This window comes from Chlamydotis macqueenii, chromosome 1 (assembly GCF_036417535.1).
Source record: "Chlamydotis macqueenii isolate bChlMac1 chromosome 1, bChlMac1.mat, whole genome shotgun sequence".
NCBI classification, from domain to species: Eukaryota; Metazoa; Chordata; class Aves; order Otidiformes; family Otididae; genus Chlamydotis; species Chlamydotis macqueenii.
The window spans coordinates 128,051,139-128,078,340 of NC_141556.1; the positions used below are offsets into that span (position 1 = coordinate 128,051,139).

General features: G+C 38.0%; 1 protein-coding gene and 1 pseudogene across 1 annotated transcript in view; one reads left to right on the forward strand and one right to left on the reverse strand.

The window, feature by feature from the left end:
- Positions 1 to 27,202, reverse strand: part of IL1RAPL1 (interleukin 1 receptor accessory protein like 1) — a 774,364-nt gene that overhangs the window by 255,104 nt on the left and 492,058 nt on the right. The gene's annotated exons all lie outside the window — the stretch shown is intronic.
- LOC147602274 (uncharacterized) lies at positions 2,376 to 2,990 on the forward strand (annotated as a pseudogene).

Sequence of the window (27,202 nt, forward strand, 5' to 3'; positions counted from 1 at the left end):
AGATAACATCAGAATCCTCTTTTGGCTTACTTGAACTAAGATGTGTTGGACATTTTTGTCATAATTCTGTATGATTGTTAGTGCTTGATCAATCACTGTTCAACAATGCCAATATAAAAACAGTAATGGCCATATATTGTGAAACTGGGCTAATCACAGTGTCTCCGCTTCTTCAGACTTACACAGACCATAAGGAGTCACGAAAAATTTTAGGTACTGTAGTCTAAATATGGAAATCCACTACAGTGTTTGTATTTACATGACACTTTTAGTTCAATGCATACTTAGTGAATGATCCATGTGTGAATTTCTATTTTCAATTCAAAAAACAATCAAGCAACTTTACAATGATAGATTTTTGGCTAGCTTTACGTTTCACTAGAATAAAATACATAATTTTAATTCACTATGTTTATTGTGTAACAGTATTGCAGTGATATAGGTCAGGATTAAAGGGAAAGCAGACACATTACAGTAGGGGTCTGCTGCAGGCCACCTGACCAGAAGACCAAGTAGGTGAGGCCCTCTATAGGCAGATAGGAGCAGCTTCACAGTCACAAGCCCTGGTCCTCATGGGGGAATTCAGCCATCTCTATATCTGTTGGAAGGACAACACAGCAGGGCACAGGCAATCCTAGAAGTTCCTGGAGTGTGTGGATGATAACTTCCTCCTGCAAGTGACAGAGGAGCCGAGGAGGAGAGCTGTTATGCTGGACCTTGTTCTCACCAACAAGGAGGGGCTGATGGGAATGTGGAGCTCAAGGGCAGCCTTGGCTGCAATGACCATGAGATGGTGGAGTTCGAGATCCTTTGGGCAACAAGAAGGGCATGCAGCAAGCTCTCTGCCCTGGACTTCAAGAGAGCAGACTTTGGCCTCTTCAGGGATCTGCTGGGCAAAGTACCATGAGATACAGCCCTGGAGCGAAGAGGAGTCCAAGAAAGTTGGTTAATAGTCAAGGAACACCTCCTCCAAGCTCAGGAGCGATGCATCCCAATGAAGAGGAAGTCAGGCAAAAATGCCAGGAGACCTGTATGGATGAACAAGGAGCTCCTGGAACAACTGAAAAACACAAAGGAAGCCTACAGAGGTGGAAGCAAGGACAGGTAGCCTGGGAGGAATACAGAGAGATTGTCCGAGCGGCCAGGGATCAGGTAAGGAAGGCTAAAGCCCTGACAGAATTAAATCTGACCAGGGACATAAAGGGCAACAAGAAAAGCTTCTTTAGGCATGTTAGGGATAACAGGAAGAGCAGGGAGAATGTGGGCCCTCTCCAGAAGGAAATGGGAGACCTGTTTACCTGGGACATGGAGAAGGCTGAGATACTCAATAACTTTTTTTTGTCTCAGTCTTCACCGGCGAGGGCTCTAGCCACATCACTCAAGTCGCAGAAGGCAAAGGCAGAGACTGGAAGAATGAAGAACTGCTCACTGTAGGAGAAGAGCAGGTTTGGGACCACCTAAGGAACCTGAAGGTGCACAAGTCCATGGGACATGATGAGATGCATCTGCGGGTCCTGAGGGAACTGGAGGATGAAGTTGCCAAGCCGCTGGCCATCATATTTGAGAAGCCACGGTAGTCTGCTCAGGTTCCCACCAATTGGAAAAGGGGAAACATAACCCCCATTTTTAAACCTTCGAACAAAGAAGACCCAGGGAACTGCAGGCTCATCAGTCTCACCTCTGTGCCTGGCAAGGTCATTGAGCAGATTCTCCTGGAAACCAAGCTAAAGCACATGGAATATAAGAAGGTGATTGGTGACAGCCAACATGGCTTCACTAAGGGCAGATCATGCCTGACCAATTTCGTGGCCTTCTACGGTGGTGTTACAGCATCAGTGGACAGGGGACAACCAACTGACGTCATCTACCTGGATTTGTGCAAAGCATGTGACACTGTCCCACACGACATCCTTGCCTCTAAACTGGAGAGACATAGGTTTGATAGATGAACCACTCAGTGGATAAGGAATTGGCTGGATGGCTGCACTCAGAGAGTGGTGGTCAACGGCTCAGTGTCCAGGTGGAGATCAGTGACGTGTGGCGTTCCTCAGGAGTTGGTTTTGGGACCAGCCCTGTTTAACAGCTTTGTTGGTGACATAGACAGTGGGATGGAGTGCACTCTCAGCAAGTTCACCAGCCACACCGAGCTGTGTGGTGCTATCGACATGCTGGAGGGGAGGGATGCCATCCAGAGGGACCTTGACAGGCTGGAGAAGTAGGTCCATGCAAACCTCAAAAAGTTCAACCAGGCCAAGTGCAAGGTCCTGCATGTGGGTCATGGCAATTCCAGGCACAAATACAGGCTGGCTGGAGAATGGATTGAGAGCAGTCCTTAGGAGAAGGATTTGAGGGTACTGGTGGATGAGAAGCTCAACATGAGCCACCAATGTGCACTTGCAACCCAGAAAGCCAACCGCATTCTGGGCTGCATCAGAAGAAGCATGGCCAGCAGGTCAAGGGAGGTGATTCTGCCCCTCTGCTTCACTCTAGTGAGACCCCACCTGAAGCACTGCATCCAGCTCTGGAGCCCCCAACATAAGAAGGACATGGACTTGTTGGAGAGGATCCAGAGGAGGGCCATGAAGATGATCAGAGGGCTGGAGAACCTCTCCTGTGAGGACAGGCTGAGAGAGCTGGGGTTGTTCAGCCTGGAGAAGAGAAGGCTCCGGGGAAACCTTATTGAGATCTTCCAGTTCCTCAAGGGGGCTTATAAGAAAGATTAGGACAGACTTTTTACCAGGACTTGTTGCAATAGGAGAAGAGGTAACAGTTTTAAACTAAAAGAAGTAGATTTAGATTAGACGTAAGGAAGACTTTTTTTTTTTTTTTACAATGAGGGTGGTGAAACACTGGCACAGGATGCCCAGAGAGGTGGTAGATGCCCCATCCCTGGAAACATTCAAGGCCAGATTGGACGGGGCTCTGAACAACCTGATCTAGTTGGAGATGTCCCTGCTCCTTGCAGGGGGTTTAGACTAGATGACCTTTAAAGGTCCCTACCAGCCCTAACTGTTGTATGATTCTATGATTCAGTGATTCTATGATTCTATGATATACGTTTGTTTCCAAAAAAATACCAAACTTAAGAGTTAATTAAAAAAAAAAGGAGAAAAATAAAAAAATATAAACAAATTGTGATAGAACAAAAGAATAGAATAAATAGAAACAAAACTAGTCACTTATAAATAACTAACAGCTATTTAAATCTGAGCTGCAGATGATAGTTTAAAAATGTATAACAAATACCATAGTCTAACATGTGAAAAACAGAGAAAATTGCTTCTAAAACCACTCTTTTAATTGGAATATATTTAAACTGTAGTGCATATTAATTGGTTTCCACAGTACATTGTTAAACTATCATTTTAAATAAATAAATAAATAAATAGAAACACCTTTAATATTATTTTGAATATTTTGCACTGTATCTATAATCATGATATCTTTTTTGTGCATACTGGTATAGGCACACAGAAAAATAATAAGCAATACTGATCTAAAAGCTAGCACATAATACTTTAAACCACTTTCCCTCCCTTATTTCCATAGAGACTATTTTAATGTAGTATCTAAATCTTCCCTCCGCCTCATCTAAAACCCTTAGGTTAATCCAACAGACAGTTATGTTGAAGCTGATAGTATATTCTACCCTGGTTTTACAAGTCTCTAACAGCCCTTTTTGTTGAAAAAGAAGAAGAAGAGTGATTTATCAAATGTGATATTTTGAAATGGCATTGATTGCTTACACAGTGAGTGCTGTACTAGAGGTATGAATGTTATAAGTCATACATAACATCAGTTCCCCAAAACCAAATAGTTTTCTGAATACATAAATTAAACTACTGGACTGATGTAGACAAGCCACATATGAGAAGAAAAAAGGTCAAAACCTCTGACTTACAAGAGAAAATATCTGAAAGATTGCCTTATATGGTACTCTTACTGACAAAGAGAATTACCGCCTTCCCTCCAACCCACTTCCCCAGCAGCCACATCTCTCTGACTTTCATCACGTTTCTACTCAGAGTGGCAGTGACTACCCACATCTCCAGTGAGACCTGTATCACACTATCAGAAGAAAAGACTGCTCAGTGATCTTAGCATTCTAAATTATTTTTCTCCAAATTCATTGTAATACTTGTGCTGGACAATGAATGGACAGGGTCCATGCACTCTGGCACTCAATTCGAAATCTTAACAAAAATGAAGACATTAAATAGGAAAAATATACTTTAAAGCAGTATTTCAAAACAGTGAAACATCTCAAAACCAAATGAAAGAAGGTATTTGAAACACAGTTTCATCTTACAATGTATTTTTGAAAATTTAATTATCTACATTGACTTATTCAATATCCCTGTTGTCACTAGCTGTGACTATTAATGTCACTGCATATCACTAAATTATCATTATTTCAGATAACTTAATTAAACTAAATGAAATCATTTTAGTTTTTAATTTGGGGAATAGTGTGGACTGGGTTTTATTTTTTAATCCTGTCTACATACAATAAATAATTTATGCCAAAATGAAAATGTGATTTGATCTTATCTCATTACAAGTTGTATTGTCACAGAACTGACTGCTTATAACTTGTTCCAAATTGGATCTATTCAGCAAGTGATCAATTCTGACACCTCAAGAATCACAATATGTTACTCCAAAATTATTCTTGCTGCAATTTCTGAAGGTTATTGCAGCCAGCTACAATTTTAGTCTGAATTGCTTGACAAGCACTGCACATCAGTACCTAGGAAAACCACAAAAGCAATGATAATTGTATTTTACAAACCAAAAAAATATTTTTGAAAATGATTAAAGATTTATACTTAATGCTAACTTCAACTATTTAACTATAAATGTGTTCCTCATATGTTACGAAAAGCTATATGCTTAGCTTTGCAAAAATGGGATGAAAATTCAAGCGTACATTTTAAGACTTCAAGTATAGTAGAAACTATCCTTAAAACTTGATGAACCTGGATGAGCTTTTTTGCAGTTTCCTGATGAATTAAATAAAGCACTCAGTCAAGAGCTCAGTCAAGAGCAGATGTGTAATGCTGCAATGGCAGTGGGGGCAGGGGAGCTGAGAAGTAACATTATTTAGTCAGTTTTCCCGTTCATAGTCTAAAGAATAAAGTCTTTCATTGACTGCAATAGTCATGACTCCTTCAGAATTTTCAAGGCTAATTATTTAACAAATGATTTAATAACTTATTCAGACACTAGACTGTACAATACATTCAAAAATCAAAGATGGAAGAAACTAAATACTCTATAAGATAAAACAATTTCTTAGTAACACCATCACAGTTTCAATGTGATTCCATGAAAATGTGTTTTTTATGTGTACATTTAGGAATCTTTATCCACAGAAATACAACAGTCCTCACTAAGAAGTCACAAAAAGTCTGCATATATTGCAAATTTTATTCTTGAGACAGGAGCTGAAAAAAACATTATACAGAAATTATTCTAGAAAAAAAAACCAAAACAATAGCACCCTTGCCTTAAGTATGAAGATTTGAAATTTAACTTTAAAAGTAACAGAGCCTTCGATCAGGGTTACAATAGTTCATCCACCAGCAAGTGTTATCTGTTTGACAGGATGCTTATATCCTGAAGATGACTGCTAGAGAGAGTTAGAGAATATACAGTGCTTAAGTGCATCTGAAAACTGGAGAACAAATTAAATTCATATGGGTTCATGCCCTATTTAGGAGATGTATTTTTAAAGGGGACTTGGAAATAAGGATCTTGAAAGACAACAAACATCTACTGTATGCCACCACTGCATAATGAATTATTCAGTAACATGATATTCTAAAAGACTGCAAGTGATATAGCCTAGATGGAGCTTGAGCTGGCAGGGCATTTGGGTGCTGCCCTGTGTGGGTGTGTGTGTGAGTGCCTGTGTGTGAGGGAAGTGGGGAGATCCCAGCAAAGGCTCACGCTGGAACCCTGGGCCATAGTGTGTCAAATACTAATAGGCTTTCCAGGAAGAATTTGTCTTCTCATTTCAGCATTTCTGGTGAAAGCCAGAAAGATAGACAACTACAAACAATCTCAGAAAACAAAAGAAGTGGGTTTGGGGTTGGTTTTGGCTTTCATGGTGGGGAAAAACCCCCAACAAACAACCACAGATGAAACAAGGAAGACATTAAATCTCACTCTGCCTGGCACGTCTTATGTGACCCAACCTGGGTCTGCCAGAGCACAAGTTCACGCTATTCCCCACACAGTTCATTGGTGGATTTTGAGGGAGTCTTTCTATGGGAGGGGGAGGTTGGCCAATATTTTTAACAACTGTTTGTATTCCTAAGTTTATAGGGCAAGAAAAAGAGAGAGACTTTTTAATTTGGCATCTAAGATACCTCACTAAAGAAGAATGATTCTCTGACACAATATCAGGTAATTGCTCTATTTTTAATATATATATTTTACCATTTAAGAAGGAATGAGACATACCTATACCAGAATAGAAAATCCCTTGTGTTTACTGTAGGAAGCTTAAGTCCAAGTCCCTGATTTGAATTTCTAACTTGTCTTTTAGTCAAACAATTTTTTTTCAGGAATCTTGTCCTGTCCCTTGGTTTCCGTAGCATGTTTACTTTTCAGGGAGTAGTAAACAGAAATGAAACATTTTCAGCCTTCTCCAGGTTTAATTTTCTAATCCTTTCCCAATATGTTTCAAAGTTTCCAGTCTGTCTTGAAGTGTATACTTACTCCTGGACTTTGTCCATTCTTTTTTCTTCCCTGTCTACTTTTAAAAGAATGCAAAAGCAGCAGACAGTAATACTTTCATTACCTGTCCATATTCTTGTGCTCCTGAGAAAGCTTTTCTGGCTCCCATTAACCTTTCCTCTCCCAGTGTGGGGATTAAGCACTCAATCCCTTTCACTCTAACACATATTGCTTCTGCCCTGACAAAGGAAAATTTTGCAACCTTATTATTATTTTTTTAACATTTGCTAACAGAAAAATCAATAAAAAATGGTAATGGAAAAAGTTCTAAAACAGCTGGGTTTAAACAAATTTGTACATACTATCTTTATCTTTTGAGGTGTCAAGCCTATAATAAAACATAACTGCAGGGTTGGTAAAATGCTGAGATTACAAACTGTTTATGATGATAACTTGTTATATAAAATGCATTTTGCCATCACTCCTTTTAAACACCTACTGTGCTGATTCATTGGTCTTTTTGTCTAACTTTCATATCAGGAAAAAAAAACTTTCAGTATTCATATGTTCTTTGAGGCTCTTTCCGGAATAAATGTACTCTATTGAATTAAGAATCTGCTAGAAGACCTGTGGACTACAGTGGAGGAACAGGAAATAAAGCAAGCTTGACTAAATGTATTTGCTTAGTCAGAATCTTATGTCCTTTCCAGAAAGCTGACTGGAAAATAAGGTAAGTGCGCACTGTAATCTTAACATATCTGTACTCTGAAGATAGTTACATATTTTGTACACTTAAATGTTCATCATATAAATTATTCAAATATGTTCCACTTGAACTTTTCAAAAATATGTCTGTATAGAAACTTAGTATTATAGAATGCCCTACAGCCAGACCAAGTCAGCCAGAATTTCTGGGCCCATCAACTGTATCAAATTGTATTTCAGAGTGATGATGGTCACCAGTAAGCTACTAATGCTTATCCTACAATTGTTGATGATACATTAGATAAGGATATTTCTTAGGTGAACCATTATTACTCTATTTTTTAAATTATTGTCATTTTTTTTTAAATGAAGACAGAAGGTATTTGAGACAAGCTAATAGCTTGGTCCTTATCTTGTTCCTCACAGATCCATGAGACCAAGGAATTAAAACCAGGTCAAAGAGCAGTTAAACTATTGCAATACAACTATGTACTATGCTACATATTGCATGTATGTTTACATCAACTGTCATTATGATTGCCACTCACATCAATCATAATCACGCCTTTCCTATATTTCTGCTAGTTCCATCCACCACACTTGTTCCTTCTCTGTTTCCCACTTTTCATTATAACCTCTGATTCATGTTTACTGCATGTTTCTTTGTCCTCAGAATGTGTTTCATTTATCCTACCTGCCACAAGAACCTTAATGAAACTTGATCTTACCACTAATCTTTATATAGCTTCTATAACCTCAGTCTTGAAAAAAAATCATCTTTATTGTCACAACCATTTCATGGCAAGGTATACTTTCCCAAGTGTCAGCTTTGTCTCTCCTTTCTCCTGCTCTCGTATCATATTCTCTTTAAAGAGCATGGCTCCTTTACACTCAATTCACGTATGGTTTATTCCTAGTAAAGCATTTTAGTTTTTCAAATTTAAATATGTTCTGTTATACTCTTTAATATCTGTAACATCCAGTTATGTTCATAAGCTGCTTTTGTTTATTTAGTGTTCCCTTCATTTTTTTTTCTGCAGACAGGGTCACTCTATTTTTTTTTTTTGTGGTTAAAAAGAAAAAAAAAAAGACAGAACAGTTGATATTATAATTCCCCTTAGTTTGCTTTCTTCGTCTCTATTTCTCATCCAGAGACATAGAATGGTCTCTCTCTGTGTCGTGCTTGTCTCAATAACTCAATTTTGATTCTATCATCATCTCTTAATGTTGATAGTGGGGAGGAAAAGTTTACAGTTGTTTAAGGAACAAAAAAAAAAATCTGTATATATGAAGCATACATCTAGTTAATTTTAATAGTTTATATAGACTGGAACATACAAGTATGGCAGTAGTAGGTATAGTTATATCAACTATTTTTCTTTAAATTTCACAGGCTGTGATTGTGATATAAGTATGATATGACAATTGGTAGTGGATAACTCTAATGAACTCATCAACATATAATCATGGTATTAACAACATAGTGTTGTGGTTACTCCAGGCACTCCCAGATCTCTTTGGATGACCACTTCTAGTTTCCTGTTTTTGCCCTGACCTGTGAAGGTCTGCAGCACCTCTCAGTTGGCCCTGTAAGTCCATACGCAGGCAACAGGGCATTGAGGTGTCCTACTGGTGTGTAAAGGCTGCTAGGAGAAGGTGTTCACCCACTCCTGTATCAGTTGATGCTCAGAGCCTGGGGTCTGCAAGGCTCACTCTCCCTGCTCTTCCTTGCTCTACTGCAGCCTTTGCACAGTCTTTCTACTTTCTCCCCCTTCTGGGACCTACAGCTTTATGTCCCTCCCCAGTTTCTCCTGACAGATGGTTCACTGTCCTCATTGAGCTAGCTCTGAATCTGATTCAAATCACTCAGTCCTTGGTAACAGCTTTCCATCCTGGCATTACAGCTCCAAGAGTGACCCATAGATAATCAGTTCTGCAGCTGTCTTAGCCATGATGATGTCACATTATTCAGCTGTTGCCCAATAAATTGGTAGCTATGTTCATGCAGTAACCCAGCAAGCAATGGTTAACTTTTGTCTTGCCACACGTAATTCTAAGTTTGTGCTGGGTTGACAATTTGTTTGCAGACTCTCCTCACCTCAGTGGCTGCTGTTCCCCCTAACTACAAGTCAGAGGCCTTTTCTGACATCAAACTAGATTTAAATTTCCTATTGTAGTTTATCACATCAAATCTAAACTCTTCCCTACAAAGCTCTTTTAATTTTCACTCTTCTCAGTCATATCTTACTCTAACAGCATAAGAAATATCCAACTGTGTCAGAACAACGTTGCATCTAGCTCAGCAGCCTGGTTGCATCTAACTCAGCAGCAACAACAGATGTTATTCTGAGCCTTGCCACTTTCTGCAAACCATTCTCCCACAGAGTTTATCGCCCTTTGTCCCCTTTCACAACACGGTACAAACACGCTCAAGTCTCCTCCATTTTCTACAGAAAAAGGCACTCAGCAGCTTTCCTCTCCAGCAACTCTTTTGTTGTCCTTTCTCTTCAGTTTCTGCAGGCACAGAATATTACAATGTCTACCCCTAACTGGGTTTCCATATATTTTCCTGTCGTGGTTTTGTTAGTGAGGGGGGGCCTAAGGTGGTAGCTTCTGTAGGAAACTGCTAGAAGTTGCTCCCCTTTGTTCAGTGGACTCGGCCGGGCCTAGGGCGGACCTGCTGCTGGCCAAGGCCGAGCCGATTGGTAGCAGAATGTTCCGTGATAACGCCTCTGTGATAACGTATTTAAAAAGGGGAAAACAGGAAAAAAAGAGAGAAGAGAAGATGTCAAGAAGCTGAGCGGGGGCAGAGGCACAGAGGGGGAGGCGCAGGCCTCATGGGCCTTGCAGGCCTCACCCTCTGGCCTCTCGCCAGGCAGCCGACTGGGCCCAACTCGGCCCAGCCCGGCTGCAAGAAATGGAGAGGAGATGAGATGTAAAAAAAGATCCTGAGAGACATCTACCAGCCTGTTGTGAGGAACGGTTGCAGACACCAAGGTCAGTTCAGAAGGAGGGGGAGGAGTAATGCGGCTCCTGGCCAGGATTCCCCTGCAGCCTGTGGTGAAGACCATGGTGGAGGAGGTTGTCCCCCTGCAGCCCATGGAGGTCCACGGAGGAGAAGAGATCCACTTGGAGCCTGTGAAGGACCCCATACCGGGGGAGGTGGATGCCTGAAGGCAGCTGTGGCCCGTGGAGGGCCTGCTGGGACAGCTGTTCTAGAGGGACTGCACCCGTGGAAGAGATGACCCACGCCGGAGCAGTTCCACGAAGGACTGTGGCATAGGGGTGGGACCCCACGATGGAGCAGGGGAGGAATGCGAGGAGTTCTTCCCCCAACCATGAAGCAGCGGCGTGAAACAACATGTGATGAGCTGACCACAACCCCCATTCCCTCTTCCCCCCTGTGCCGCTCGGGAGGGGAAGGTAGTAGAGATAATGTTAAGCTTGGGAAGAGGGAGGAGTGGGGGGAGGTTATCTTGTTCTCTGTCTCATTCTCCTGCTGTTTTTAGTAATAAATGAATAGTTTTCCCCAAGTCGAGTCTGTTTTGCCCGTGATGGTAACTTTAAGGATTTCTCCCTGCCCTTATCTCAAACCTCGAGCCGTTTTTCTTACATTTTCTCTCCCTGTTCTCTCGGAGTGTGGGGGGAGTGAGAGACTGCGTAGTCTGGTCCTGATTGGGGCTGAACTACGACATTTCCAGAAACTATTAAAATAAAAACCTTAGTATCTTTCGTATATTCTAATATTAAGACAATTGGCTTAATTTTCTTCTTTCATTTCCTAGCTTACATAAGCCAAATTTCTTCTTCTATATCTTTGTTTTTCTTCTGCTATTCCACCCTTTTTAAGCTTTCTTTTTACCTCATCTGAATCACTATTTTAGTCTATCCTAAACATAAAAATATGATCACAAAAGCTTTGGCAATTTTCTCCATGGTTACCAGAGTCCTCTTGGCCTTGTACATTTTCTGTTTAAATTATTTATTTCATGAAACCTCTCCATAGAAAACAAATTTACCTTCTATTATTACATGGTAACACATCCCAGCACTGTATTCTTGCTGAAAATTTACCACACATAACTTCAGGCATCTGCAGATTATGTATCTTATACTTGCACTGGTAAACCACATCTCTCCTTACAGCCATTTCAGAAAAAAAAAAAACAAACAAACAAACAAAAAAACCCCAAATCCAACAGAACCCAAACACAATGTTTTTAGGCACTGATCTGTTTAGGAAGAATGGTTTCCTAGTTGTGTCTTATTTCTCTCAGCTATAGAAGAGTTTGCATGGTTAGCTCAGATGTTAATGTCAGCTTGTCCCATTGAGACTGTCAAAGATAAGACCTCCATTTGACTTTTTGATACACAATTTACTGGATACTCAGCTGTAAGCATAAGTTCTGTTGCCTAAAACAAACTTTTTCCCATTGTTCCTTCTTGTTCTTGTCACCAAAAATCTCTATTCATCTCCACCAATTCAGGCTTTAAAGTTGGATATTATCTTCAAAACATACCTCTTACTCGAGTCCTCTCATCTAGGCTATCTGTGTCTTGAGAACTTTTATTTTTACAACTAAGACAATTTTGAATTTTTACTATTTTAACCTTTCTTAGCATAAATCTGTTTTTTTCCATTTCAAATGCAAAGATATTCAAGATGCTTGTGCCAATTTCATAATTCACTCATAACTCTGATGATACAAATTCCCTCTTTTTATTTCTCCGTTGAATTCCCCTCTCTGTCATATGATAAATGAAAGTGAAGACAAAAGGCTTCACAGTATATCAACAGTCTTATAATTTCTCCTTCAGTATCAAGGATTTACCTTGCACTTTCCACTTACTTACAAAGCACTTCCTTTTTGTGCCCCCAAGGGCAGTTAACTATTTATAGCTACCCAGGTCTTATTGTTTCCTTTCAATCTATTATGTATTAATCATAATACTATTATGGATTCTTTTACACCCTTACATATCAAACTATTGAGGGAAAGAAGAGCTTTTCTTCATTACACAAACACCTGTTAAGTTGGGTCTGGACAATACCTCCTTCTATTGTGAGAATAAAAATATAAACCTATATAATTACAGAATTAAAATATATATTTGGTTTTGTTACATGATTTTTGGGTGCATATTTTGTATAACAGGAAAGATTCATACCAAAAGGTCATTCCAAGACAAGGAGAGCCATTAGCTCTCTTACTCAATGAATGTTCTGTGGCCCCTTGTTAAGTGGATTAGCTTCTCTAAATTCATATCGCTCAATCCTATATATCAAATTCTCAATTGCTATCTAAAAATTACTTTAGTTGTAGGAATACTTATAAAATAGAATCCATAGGTATTCTGTGAGTTGCACTATTATATTATGGCAGTTACTTCAATATAAATATTGCATAATAATATAGTCATGAAACGGACTTAATTATTTTCTAACATGAGTGCAGAAGTTTTACTTTCTAGGGTTCTTCTCATTTGCAGGAAATTAAGTCATTCCAGTATTCTGATGGTAAATTGAAATACAAGTTGGTTGTTTTGGTTTTTTTTTTTCAGTAATTATGATGTAATTTTGAATACTAAAGTAAAGAGTAAAATAAGTGGAAAACACTTAATTATTTGATCCATTTCATGAAATAAGAGGAAACAGTCCAGAAGGGATAAAAAGCTACCTCAGAGTGAAGAAACTTGGTATAATCTGTGTTTCTTTCCTATCATCGGAAGGGTACAGTAAAGAGTATGATACCAGTAAACCAAAATCATGGGAAGATTTTAAACTATTGCACAGGGAGATTATCTGAAACATTTGGACAGGGAATAACTCTGCCATGGTATGATGCAATTCATGAGATTTGCGTTCAAAAACACGGAAAGTACAACCACCCCCTTGGGGATTGATCTCAATGAGCTTTTATACGCAGGCCAATTATTGATGTTCTAAGAGGAACTTCATTTCTATTAACTAGATTTAAATTCACAACTGGACTTAGTGTCAAGGTGTTTAATACAGCCTATGAGGCTGAATCCTGGTTAAAAAAAAATTATCTGTTGAGAGCTGAAAAAGAGGGTACCTATGCAGATAAATCTCTATACTTATATTCTGTGGGTGATATTAATGAATCAAATTATATTTTCCCCCTACAATTGCTTGAGTAGTTTGTATAATGTACAAAAGCTGGCTCTGGGGATCGAGGGTGGAGGCAAGAGGTATATGAAATTTAACATACAAGTCTCTGAGTTTTCAGACCAATAAAACTGAGGAATTATTATAAATGTTTCCTTGCAACTTGCAGGTTGCTTAATAAATTAAAACTGAAAAGACATTCCTTAGAACTTATGCTTGTTATCAATCTAAGGTTGAAATTAAGAAAGTCATTACTTTCTTTAGAATGTTTTTCACTATATATATAAATTAACTTTTATCCCCATCAAAATATGTTATCACAGCTGGTCTTTTGACTTCTAATACTCAATTTGGCTTCTGAACAGAATATACTCTTCATTTTTTTATTTAATATTCAATCCTCTTCCCTAACCCCTGTCAGAAACCCTAATTTGAAAATTAAGATTGGAAAATCTACAAAAGAGTATTTTAGTTGTTCATTAAAACCCTTCTATGAAGTTCTTTAAGTACTAGGAGAGCAGCAAGAAAAACCTGAACGGTCGTATTCCCTTCCATTACCTTGTGGATTCTCACAGAACAGTAATTTTGCAATTTTTTCTACTTCAGCTTTCAGAAATATTTGCCAACTGTAATAGTCTATATTTAAGACAATATATAAATGAAAAGGTTTTCTTCATAAGTACTTGATTTATATAAACTGCATCTTTCTCTCTCAAGATGGATTAATGTGAATAGACTAGTAAGAGATGATTAAACAGTCTGCCTGATCACCTTCATTACAAATCCTCTGGTTACACATAGTTATGAGAATGCTTTTTGTGGGACTGATTCACGCCTGTTGTCTGCTACAGACAACAGTCTGCCTTGCAAAAACAGGGTACAAAGTAGAGAGTTAGAGGGTGGTTGCTTGCCAGGATTCACACTTGAGGGTCCCTTGGGAGGGTACGTGGCCAAATGTGACAAAACACTCAGATGGGCCTTGCATGGCCAAGTCATCGCCATGATGATCAGCAGACAGTCCATGCAAGTTATGTCAGTGTAACATCCCTCTTACAAGGAAGGCTTCAAAACAGGTTAATTTAAAGTATAACTCCATAATGTCATAAGGTAACTTGTCCAATTTGAAAGCACAAACAAGACTGATGCACTACAAAATAAATTTGGTTTCTCTACTGTTTTAGTAAGTAAAGAAAAAAAAAAGAAGTAATCCATTTTATGTAATTTTTCCTAATGAATGTTGTCTAGATGTGTGTTAAAACAAATCCTAAAATATAGATAGTAAGTTTGTATATATATGTAAAAATCTAGGTCTTTCCTCATCTTTCTCATCACCTATTTTAATTTACCAGGCCTCTTCTTATAACTATACCTCCAGTGCCTCACTGTGCTACACATCCAAATAAGCCTTACAGAAGCAGTTTTACAGAAGTAACTAACTCTATATTCCAGACTCCTTGATTGTTGCATAGCACAGAAATTTCCACCAGTGCAAACAAGTTTTTCAGAAAGACACGCTGCTACTTTCCTTCCATGATTAAAGCTAATCATTTTCTCTTCCTATGGTATCCTCATTCTTTACCACATTTCAGTGCTTGACCTCTCATGTCATGGCTGATAAACTTGCCAATTATTTTTTTCATGTGTTTTATTGAAGTATTAGCTGAGGTGATCATTATCTTGGTCTGATTATATTGAATTAGTCTACTTGAGCATGAACAACCATTCTGCAATGTTGGTAATTATATTCCTGTATCCAACTGCGTTACTTGGTTAAAATGGACAGAAATTGACCTTTCAGCCTCCAAAGAACGTTCAGCACTCCAAAAGACTTAGTTTGCCTTCTTAATGAAAAATTATTGGTACCAGTTGACTAGTCATCTGTGATCAGGTAGTTCGTATTTAAAAAAACCAACCAAACAAAGTTCTCTTCAGGAAGATTTGCATGTACAGCAAATAAGAATACCAGATAAATCTGAAATGAAAACACACATAGCAAATATGTAGGGCATAACATATCAGATCTATCAATTTGTTTTTAGAAAGATTTACTAATTCCTTCACATACATTGGAAAATGACCATGTAGCCTCTCCAGATTTTCTCAGACACTCTGCTTGTTCTTTTTTAAGTATTTCTGTCTGTATCACTATTTTTCATTGACAAAGAAGTAAAGCATCCTTTGCAAGGTGATACTTCAAGGTCACAAGCAGCCCTTAAGAAGCATGGATATCAAATAGTTTTCTTCTATCCTTCAAATATGCAGGTTGTCCTATTATAAATTTTTAATAGAAACTTCAGCTGAAAAACTTCAGGTCTTTATTTTGATCTAATTTAATTTCTAATTGCTTGGTTTCCTGTTTCAGTTTATTTGGCAATGACTGACTTTGTTGCCTCTTTAAAACTAATCAAACCTTATCCAAGACGATAAGACAAAACTTGACACCTTCCAGCATTTTCCTATAAATTACCTTTTTTATTTGCTCTCATAAATTGTCTTGGTAATGAATTGTCACTCTTTCAATTTACAAAACAGTAAAATAGCAAGTGTTTTTTTGTTGTTGTTGACTATGGGTTAAGCGCCACCCTAGGATGATCCAAAGGCTTCATTGAAAGCTTTTGATAGAACTTCAGTCAGAAGCAGATCCTTGAGTAGGCTTTTGCTTTCAATTTGACAAACCAATAAACTCTCTCCCACGAAATAATCATTCCCTGTAAACTCCTCAAATAAAAACCAGTGGGCTTTTCAGCCAGCTTTCAAAGCACATTATCACTCAATATGTGCCATGGCTTTCATGGCTTTACCAAAGCTCTGAAAGTCACTCAAGGTAACTCTAGGTATCCTCTGCTCCGCCTGTGCTTTACAAGCACCAAGCACTCTTAGTGCACAGCACACAACGGTAAAAAAAAAAAAAAAAAAAAAAAGTTATAAGCTTGCTGCATGGTTGACACTTCTTTTTCTAGTCTGCATTTCACCACTTCCTCCAGGGTTAGGAAAGTTTCACAAAAGTTTAATTATACTTCCATTAAAACAGCCCCTCCATAGTAGCACAATATTTGTCTTCCAGAATTTCTTGCAGCTTGGAAGATGTCTCTAATATTCTTTTAATTTAATTTCTATTTAAGTCAATGTTACCTACATTATCAGGATGCAGAGACAGAGATGCAAATACTGAGAAAATCTCCTTCTCAAATGCAGTATCTTTACATGATAAATTGATGAACATTTACAGAGTTCAGCCAAAGCTCAACAATATTAACATTCATCAAATAAGCTGTGCTAAAAATCAAAAGTCTTGGGAGACTTTTCATAAAGCAAAGTCTCATATATATATATATAAGGAATATATCCATGAATTAATTCCAAAGGTAAAATCTTTCAGCAAGTGTTCACATAACCACAAAGATTTACTTAATGGTTACTGTCACATTAATGTGTTGTACAAACCACCAGCAAAGGGGCTGCACTGGCATACACAGAGAGAAAACATGTTCCTTTAGTCATTATTAATGAAAGGTCAAATGAAGTGCATGTCCAAGTTATTGTTCGTGTGGGACTGAAGAATATGGGATATGTGTCTCCATTTACCATAGTGGGTGCCCTATAGTGTATTTGTTTAAAAGATTTATTCCTTCTTTGTTTAAAAAACAAGTGTTTCTTTAAAAAAAGACATATGCTATTTTATTATTTAAAGGGTTCTAGTTCAGAGAATATGAATGGCACTAAATTCATCAGTGCCTCCCTGTCATCTTTAAGTAGAAGGATTATAGCAAAGAAATTATTTTTTTTTTCTGTGCCTTATCTGCAGTCTCACAGGGAGAGGACTATGGCAGACCTAATTATATTCACAATGAACTCAGAGAAAAGTGGTTCAGAGGTGAAATTTTCATTAAAACAATTACTCATATCTCCATATGCTAATTCATATACAGACACTGAACTGCAGAATGAGGAGTTTCTAAAATACGTATCAACTGTATTTGAGTGTTAATGAGCTTTCTGAATACTTGTCATGAGAAGTCATGTACTCAGAAATTTGATAAATCCCACTGACAGAGAGGAACAGACCCATTCAGACAGTGAATCTTCAAATTATATTCAAAGCATGACATTTTCCTCCATGATGCATCTGAATTACCCATTAACCAAGGTAAGTGAAAACAATCTGACACCGAATGTCATCAGCAACATGTATAAAGGTCATTAGCTTGAATGTTATACTCAGCACTTGTGCAACATAGGATGATATTACTTGCATTACAAACCACAATAAGCGTGGGTTGTTTTTTTTAATGTTTTGTATGAAATGATACAGAGCAATAAAAAATCATTTGAGGAGAGTTGCAAGTGAGTCTTTAATAGTAGCAAAGAGAATGACAGTTGTCCTTCATGTTCAGAAGTTAAAATATAAGACACAATTTTTGACATTAAAACCCCTCTGCAACTTGAAGTTAAAAATTCATTAGTATTTTCTTCGTGTTTATCGTGAACAGTATTTAGTGATATTTAATACTGCCTGGCAGCATGTATATTTTTTTTTTTCACATCTGAAGTTCAGTTCTAATATTTTTTTTCTCATTGACATGACTAGGTTATTACAAACTTTAGCATCTCAAGTAATCCCTTCAGCATGCTTGATACTGCAAAATCTGCTTCAGGTTTTTTTTTTTAGCACCATAAATGAGATAAATAGTGTTTGACTCTCTTGCATACTTATGCTGCATATGAAAGTGAGGCACATTTATAACTGCTGCTGAAATAAAGCGACACTAAAAAGTTTAAATCTAACCTGAAGAAAAGTGAAAAACGATGCATCTATTTATATATTTTCACTCAGGTTAAAAATGCTTACAAAATTTGTACATTTTAAAAGGTTTTAGTTATTGACAGATGCATTAAAAATATTGAAAAATATGCAATTTCTTTTTTAAAAAAATAATAATTTATAACTTTCATTCCTTACATAACCATTTAGGCTCAGATCCTCAAATGCAATAGGCATCTAATGCTAAACTCAGTTTAAGCAACTGACTCACAGTAAATATAGACTGAAGTGGAAGCTAGGCATCTCAATATCTTTGGGGATCTGAGTCATGGTAAACAATAACAAAGCAAACTAAATGAGGTTCACAATGTCAATCAGAGAGAGCTATTTCAGAGGATTTTTTTTTTTTTTATAAAAAAAAAGAAAACCACTGTGGATTGTGACAAATACTGTCATTTTTTTTCCACCAAAATCAGTGTTCTTCCTTTAGGGACTCTATTGTGAGCACTTATGCACAAGTTCAAGCTGAAACATGTAGTTTCCATGAGTGATTTATATCTTTGGGAGGAAGCACACAGGCAAATTTCAGAACGGACCTGGCAGCTCAAGCTTTGTGATGAATTTTCTGTATACTCATCTGTGTTAGAAGTATATAGCTTCAATCTTGTTTAAAAAGGCAAATTACTTTTCCCTACCAACCTCCCCTACATTTACCCCTGCAAATTGGTGGTTCATATGTATGTCCTCTCTGCTATTTTGATTGAATTTTATCTTGTATTAAAAATATACCCTGTCTGAAATTGTTCTATAGAGGTACACAGGTATCCTAGACTTTGCCATATTGCAAAGGTTGTGCCTTTCAAATATCAGGTTCATCAGCAAAGACTTAAAACACACTGAAGTGGCCAGTGAGATACATACATGATGCAACATATTATTTCCATTTTTCAATAAAGTTGCTGTAACTGTGACACAGCTGAGGTACACCTCTCGTATCACTGACTGTAACTGAAACACACCGTGCTTCCCACTGCTAGAGACCTGAGATATTAGCTATTCTACGTGCTGCTCTCTAATTCTCTTTGAAATACTTGGGAAAGCAGTGAATCTGACAATAATTAAATTATAAACTGTATTACTGTTTTTATTTACAATAGCTTGTAATAAGAGTAGCCAATTCTGTTAATAAATATGCACACATGTACACTCAGAGAAAGAGGAGAGGGGAAAGGGAGAAAGGAAGGGAAGAATCATTTAATTTTCTACTAAAATACAACATTCTCTGGAATAAAATGAAGCAATTAACAACAGTTCACAGAACTGCACAAGACCGGAAGTGAACACCACAGCAAATTACATTTGCAGGGGATAATTGCATTCAGCAGACTGCAATTATCCCTACTGGAATCTGTCCAGAACAAAGAGTCCAACCCAGCAGCTCAGTCAGACTGAAAGTGGGCTCCCAAGAGCAAGAGCCCAGGGGAGTGACTATGCTGAACACTGGCTTTCACATGGGTGGCTTACTCATGGGCTCAAAGACAGCCCCATAAAACCTGGCCAATGGAGCATGTCACAAGAGTCGTGCAGCAAAAAGAGACCATCAGCTTCTCTCTGGCAGTGATAAAACCTCATCTCTATTTTTTTCAGGCACATACTTCCTTTCTGTGCATCAGCTAACTAAATTATAACTGTCACAGTTAAAAATCACTTCAGTTTATAGACATTGCAGCTGTTTGATAATTTCAATCAAGTTACAAAAGGCTGCCGCTGACATAACTTTCCCGTTTTCTGACTAGTATCACCAAGTTTCTGGAAGCCATTATACTGACAACCAAGTTTAACCTGATATTTTTTGAATGCAACTCTCAGACATTTATTTTTTGTTATGACATTTACATTTTATTTGCCCTGTGTATGGCTACCCAATGTCTGTAAAGAATACACCAAACAATAAAGGAACACAAAAAGTTCAGACATAACCTAAAGTCAGTACTCTTGTGCTCTTCTACCTCCTTTGCATTTGCTTGCAGCTTACTTAAAATACTTAATGATGTATTTTAAGTATATTTACATCCTTAAGTGTATTTAAGTATAAATAAATGAAAAGGACGAGGCAAGAAGTATGGCACAGTGCAATGCTCAACAAAGGCGGGATCCTTGGATTGACACTTCTTATCCATATCTATTTATTTTGCCATTTTTTGTTCATTAATATATTTTCAAACATTCACAGACTGACTGAGCCTGGGAGGCACCTAGGAACATCAACTGGTTCAAGTCTCTGCTCAGAGCAGGGTCCATGACAGTAGGTTGCTGAAGGCCATGTCGAGTTGAGTTTTGGTTATCTCCAAGGGTGGAGACTCCACAACATTTCTGGGTAATCTGTACATTTTTATGACCACCTGTCTAGTGAAGAAGTTTTTTTCTTCTGTTTAAGTGGAATTTCCTGTGTTTCAGTTTGTGCCCATTGCCTCTTGTCCTGTCACTGAGCACCACTGAGAAGAGTTTACTTTGTTGTCTTTACTCCTCAATCAAGTACTTATGCACATGGACAAACCCCCCTTGAGCCTTCTCTTCTCCAGGCTGAGCAGTCCCAGCTCTCTCAGCCTCTTATCATATGTCAGATGCTTCAGACACTTAATCTTTGTGCCTCTTCAGTGGACTTGCTCTGGTAAGTCTGTGTCTCCCTTATACTGTCGAGCCCAGCACTGGCTTTATTTTCTAAGAAAGGAAGTAAGCTGCTTTGCCACAGCCATCTGAGAAGCAGCTACAACTTAATGTCACGATCTGAAAACAGCAACAACACACCTAAAATATTGGTGCTGAAATTCCTTCTCACTGCCAATAAAAACACCATAATATTTTACTGAGGAGTTTTCTAAATAAAGGTATGGATACATTTTGTACATAACTAAGTTATTTAACTAAGTTTCTATTTTTGTTATCCACAATTACTCATTTTACTGTGAATGTCTCTTAATTTTGTAACTTTGTTTCAATTTGCTTCTTAATGGAAAAGGTACTTTTGGTACTGCTGATTTTGTATATGCCACTATATACATAATGAGTTATTCAAACTTCCCTGATTCATTTTTTAATGTAAAAAAAAAATCTTTATAAAAGAAAAGGTTTAAAGGGTATTCAATCTCAAAGTATATTAAAATGTGACAGTTTTATGAGTTTTCTTTCAATTTGTTGCTGAGGTAAAAGAATATTTGTAATGAACAATGAATGAGTTTGTCACTGTAAAAACATATTGATTATATGATACCTCAGGGTTTATTAATGTGTTTAGAGCTCGCATTTACTAGTTAATACATAAAACCATAAAAGTACCTACATAATTTTCTCATCTAAGCCCAGTGTTTGGTTTGCCTTTAATCTCAGAAGTTTCAGTGTTTCTAGAAAAAGAAATGGATTTGAGGAGGAACAAGAAAGGTAAAGAAATAGAAATGCTTACTATGAAGTAACAATACTGATGTATTCTAAAGTATAAATGTATTCTAAAGTAAGAACAATATAATTATAGTCATGTCTCTTTGTCATCAGGTTTATACAAAAAACATTGGCAGAATTAAGACCTATAAGAATTACTGTAAGCACCTACAAGAAATGAGGTGTTTAATTGAATCAACTATGCGAAGCTTTTCTTTCCGTTCTGGAACTACATATGGGAATGTATTTACAAGAAGATACAGTGTTGCAGAACTGGAGCAACAGTGTCCATTTTGTGCTCTTCCAAATGCCATCATCAGTGTCACAAAGCATAGGAAAGACAGCTCAGCTGAAGGATTTCAGGCACCTTCAGTCATCAGCCTGAGGGAGAGGTGCTGCAGACCGGACTTCCTCTTTGTAAGGGAGTTAAGTAAGAAAGATGAAGAAAAAACAGGGCAAGGGGGGAGGAAAAACCACAGAAGGGAAAAATAAATAAAGAGTTTGAAAACTAGTATTAGGAATTTTGCTGCTAAACACATCTGTAACATTTATGGAAAATTTCTTTGCTGCAGTAAAGATTATTTCACATGGCAAATTCAAGTAGGACTACTGAAGGCTTCATGTAATGTTTCAAGATGGCATGGACACAGTTTAAAAAGATGCCAGAGAGCTGTGGGTGGATTTCACCCTTGCTGTGTTTTATGACTATCTGGGAGCTGTTGCTAGTATTTATCAAGTCATCATACCAATTACAGACCCTTACTGGAGACTATATGCTGTGAGGGCAGGAATAGAGCTATGTTGTTCTGTATAAACAAGAACCCATTTTCTGTAAGTGGTCCTAGAGTATCATCAAAAAAGGGTCACAACTTTCACCTAAAAATGCCAATATCACTTACATTCCAAAGCATGTAATACAATGCATCCATATAAATATAATGATGTTACCACATAATCTATATATGTTATAATCTCTGAAAAACACGTACGATTCCATTTGGTATTGCTAATTTGATCATATTTTCAGTCAGCTGGTATTTCAGCTTTCTTGTAGATTAACAAGGACATAAACTGTAATAATAATCATAAATCAACTTCTAGGAAAAAAATATTTAAACTATCTTTAAGATAGTAGTAGTATAATGGAACAATTTTGTAATTAATTGCACTTCTACTTAAAATAACTTCATAATTTCATTTGAGTAATTAATAAGAATAGGGAAGTTGCAGTGTAGGAGCTTGACAATATTCAATATATTGTACATTTAACAGAATAATAGTATCCCTTGAATGCCATTTTAATGTCTTTCACATGAGAATGCCTTTCGATCCCAAAGTACTTCTGCACTTATCTGAAGTTACCCGAGAAAGAGAACTATCTTGACAGTATTCAAACCCTTCATAAGCTCTTACATTCTGAAAATGTACTCATTGCTCGGTACTTCGCAGTTCAGTCAGAAGATGCTTCTCCTACCCACTTAAACAGTAAAAAGTACTGGGAATATACAGAACATCTTTTCTATTCTCTTTAATATACAGCTAGATCCTTAAGAAATCTTACTAACCTCACATAAGGATCTATACATGCAGTGACAACAATTTGGAAATCTGGACTACGTATGCTGGATTGCCAGCATCTGTAGACTGCTACATGTTAATGGGCGCAGTGAGTTTAAAAAGATGCTGCACAGAAACGTACCAGGGATCTTGTGTGGGAAGCCAATGAGGAGTTATGTGGTATTCCTCCATTGATGTGTTATTGTATCACAAACTAGCAGCATCTAAGCTAATTATTTTGTCTCAGGGAGCCCAGCTGACAATATCCACTTTGTTTTCAAATATTTTTACATGGAGAAACCAAATTAGAGACCTAAACTCCCCTTTTTCCTGACAATGCTTTGTACTTTATGAAGAAAAAGGAAAATGTGTATACTGCTTAACTGATTCTAACACATAAGAGTTCAAAAGAATCCAGTGAATGACTGACAGTTGTTATATAAACCTATAGTCTTTTTCTTACAAGCATGACACTCTTAAACATTCTTGCAGCATCTGAACTCAGTTTTTGCAATTTGATTGATCCCACTAAGAGATATACACTCTTTAGTCTTCCAAGAGGTAGATATACAGGAAACAACCATTGAAAATATGAAATAGAGGTTTAGTGGTTAACCACAGAAACTAATGATAACTACATAAACCTAAAATTTTTGTGCTCGTATGATTGTCACCAGTTGACCATTAAGAAGTAATGACTAAAATTTACCTTGTTTGTCAACTATCTTTATTGTACTGAATTCTATTACTCTATTCCATTGAAAAAAAAAATCCAAGCTTTTATATATTATCTGGTCATTATAAAAGAGGATAAATTACATTTTAATAAAAAATAGTACATATTGGTAAACTATCTAAAAATCTTCAAGAGTGCCAAAGGTAAACAGCAGGCTTCACAACAAAGATACTTTGAAATCTTCATAGATACTTGATTTTCTGCTCCCAGTGAATCTTCAAAGCCACTTCTCTGTCACTTTCTTTATGGATGAAAAATTCCATTCCATTCAACTAACCACAGCAAAAGAAAATGGTGAAGAGAGAGATGAATTTGAGCACGGTTCTTAACATCACCTTTGATTTTTGAAAGCTACTGAGCTTCTGACATGTCTGCATGTTTCAGAACAGATTACAATTTTGTAGCTGAAAACACTGAGAGATATAGTGTTACAGTTTGAAAGGCTGATCAGTGGAAGCTAGTAAGAAAATATCCATTCTCTGGTCCCAACTGCAATTTTTATTCTTCATGCCATATAAATTAATTAACAAAACTAATATGAGAAATCTATTAGGAATGTCAAGAATTAAATTATGTCAGTTATAATTCTTGAAATTCTTACTATTGTCTCTATTTTTATTTGGAACAGGTTTCCATTACAGAAATACTCCATTATTTGTATCAAGCTGCATCTTTTCTAGGCATCAGTGTTTAATTTTCAGATATAAGTCTAAGCTCCATTCACTCTCATCTTATTACCAGATGAGAGTATTCCTTATTTGCATTCTCCTCAAAACAACTGTGTCGTACAAGAGCAACACTGTAAATCGTTGATGAGTATTTAATCCTGGGCTAATCTATTCTTTTTGAGTAGCCATCTTATGTGACAAGATCTTGATAAAGCTTAAATTCCTACACACCATGGCACCACTACATGGGAAGTGCATGGCCTACATCTCACCAGGTTGCTACTGTAATTATTTTATGCTGCTATAGATATGTGAATAAGACTAAGGGTGGAGTAGAAAAAGGAAGAAACTGGTAAAATAGTGTCGTAGTTCAGCCCCGATCGGACCAGACTACGCAGTCTCTCTCTCACTCCCCCCACACTCCGAGAGAACAGGGAGAGAAAATATAAGGAAAAACGGCTCGAGGTTTGAGATAAGGACAGGGAGAAATCCTTAAAGTTACCGTCACGGGCAAAACAGACTCGACTTGGGGAAAACTATTCATTTATTACTACAAACAGCAGGATAATGAGACAGAGAACAAGATAACCTCCCCCCACCCCTCCCTCTTCCCAAGCTTAACATTATCTCTACTACCTTCCCCTCCCGAGCGGCACGGGGGGGAAGAGGGAATGGGGGTTGTGGTCAGTTCATCACATGTTGTTTCACGCCGCTGCTTCATGGTCAGGGGAAGAACTCCTCACATCCCTCCCCTGCTCCGTTGGGTCCCCCCCACGGGCCACAGTCCTTTGTGGAACTGCTCCGGCATGGGTCATCTCTTCCACGGGTGCAGTCCCTCTAGAACAGCTGTCCCAGCGGGCCCTCCACGGGCCACAGCTGCCTTCAGGCATCCACCTCCCCCGGTACGGGGTCCTTCACAGGCTCCAAGTGGATCTCTGCTCCTCCGTGGACCTCCATGGGCTGCAGGGGGACAGCCTGCTCCACCATGGTCGTCACCACAGGCTGCAGGGGAATCTTGGCCAGGAGCCGCATTACTCCTCCCCCTCCTTCTGAACTGACCTTGGTGTCTGCAGCCGTTCCTCACAACAGGCTGGTAGGTGTCTCTCAGGATCTTTTTTACATCTTATTCACTTCTCATCTCCTCTCCACTTCTTGCAGCTGGGCTGGACCGAGTCGGTCCCAGTCGGCTGCCTGGCAAGAGGCCAGAGGGTGAGGCCTGCAAGGCCCATGAGGCCTGCGCCTCCCCCTCTGTGCCTCTGCCCCCGCTCAGCTTCTTCAGATCTTCTCTTCTCTCTTTTTTTTTCTGTTTTCCCCTTCTTAAATACGTTATCACAGAGGCGTTATCACGGAACATTCTGCTACCAATCGGCTCGGCCTTGGCCAGCAGCAGGTCCGCCCTAGGCCCGGCCGAGTCCACTGAACAAAGGGGAGCAACTTCTAGCAGTTTCCTACAGAAGCTACCACCTTAGGCCCCCCTCACTAACAAAACCATGACAAATAGATACATTTGTTCCAGTTTTACCACATCCTGGACCTCTTTTGTCTTGCTTAGTGACAACTACATATTGGCCTTTTTTACTGAATAAAAAAAATAAATAAATAAAAAAATTTAAAAAAAGGTGCTTCATTTTTTCTTCATTTGATGCTGACAGCTGCAAAATCTTATAATGAGAGCAGTATTGAAAACTTAGATTATATTATGATTTTGATTTTGGACATTCAGATATCTGAATAATTCACACTGAGTAACTTGGTATTTAGTTTGCTGTCCTGTCCATTTCTGGGTTGGGAGCAAGGAGGAAGGAGGGTTAGATGAAATACTCATGATTTCTGAGAAAGGTGATGTATCTTAAATCCAGCATATCTGATAGGGAACACTGTCATTTAGTATTTATGTTGCAGAACTTGCAAGATACCTCAACACAAAGTAAAAAAGTAAAGGACAATCTAAAGAGGGATACTGTCTGACAAGCAGCAGAAGGAAAGTACAACTGTGTCCTTTTTTTCAAAGGGAAACTGAGGTATAAGGAACGTAAATGTCAGAATGAAAAACCGTAGCAGAAAGCTGAGAGCACCTGAGTACTTCAGCTGTGAGTCTGCTCTTTATGTTATAAACAAGAATTGAGTTGCTATCAGTTCTAAATGAGTGATGATTTCTGCTTACCCTGAATGGATATAAATTCACTAACTGCAGACATTTAAAGTGTATACAGTCTCCCCTAACTGAGGTAAGAGAAAAATGGACATCTTTAAGTGGGAACAGTCAACCACAAGATATTCTCCATGATCCTTTCCTGCTCTCCACTGATTATGGCAAGAGCCTAGATGACTAGCTCAGACGAAAGGCCTAGTGTTTTTCTAGCGTAGTGGCTAGAAAAAGGTGAAACAAAACTACACACTGACTACCACCATACACATTATGTGTGTTCATCTGTTCTTTTCTGGAGTTTATTTCTCCTGAAAGGCTTCAAGATAACTTCAGCTCTTGGGAGCATATCGAGGTGACTGTCTTATACTACTGGTAT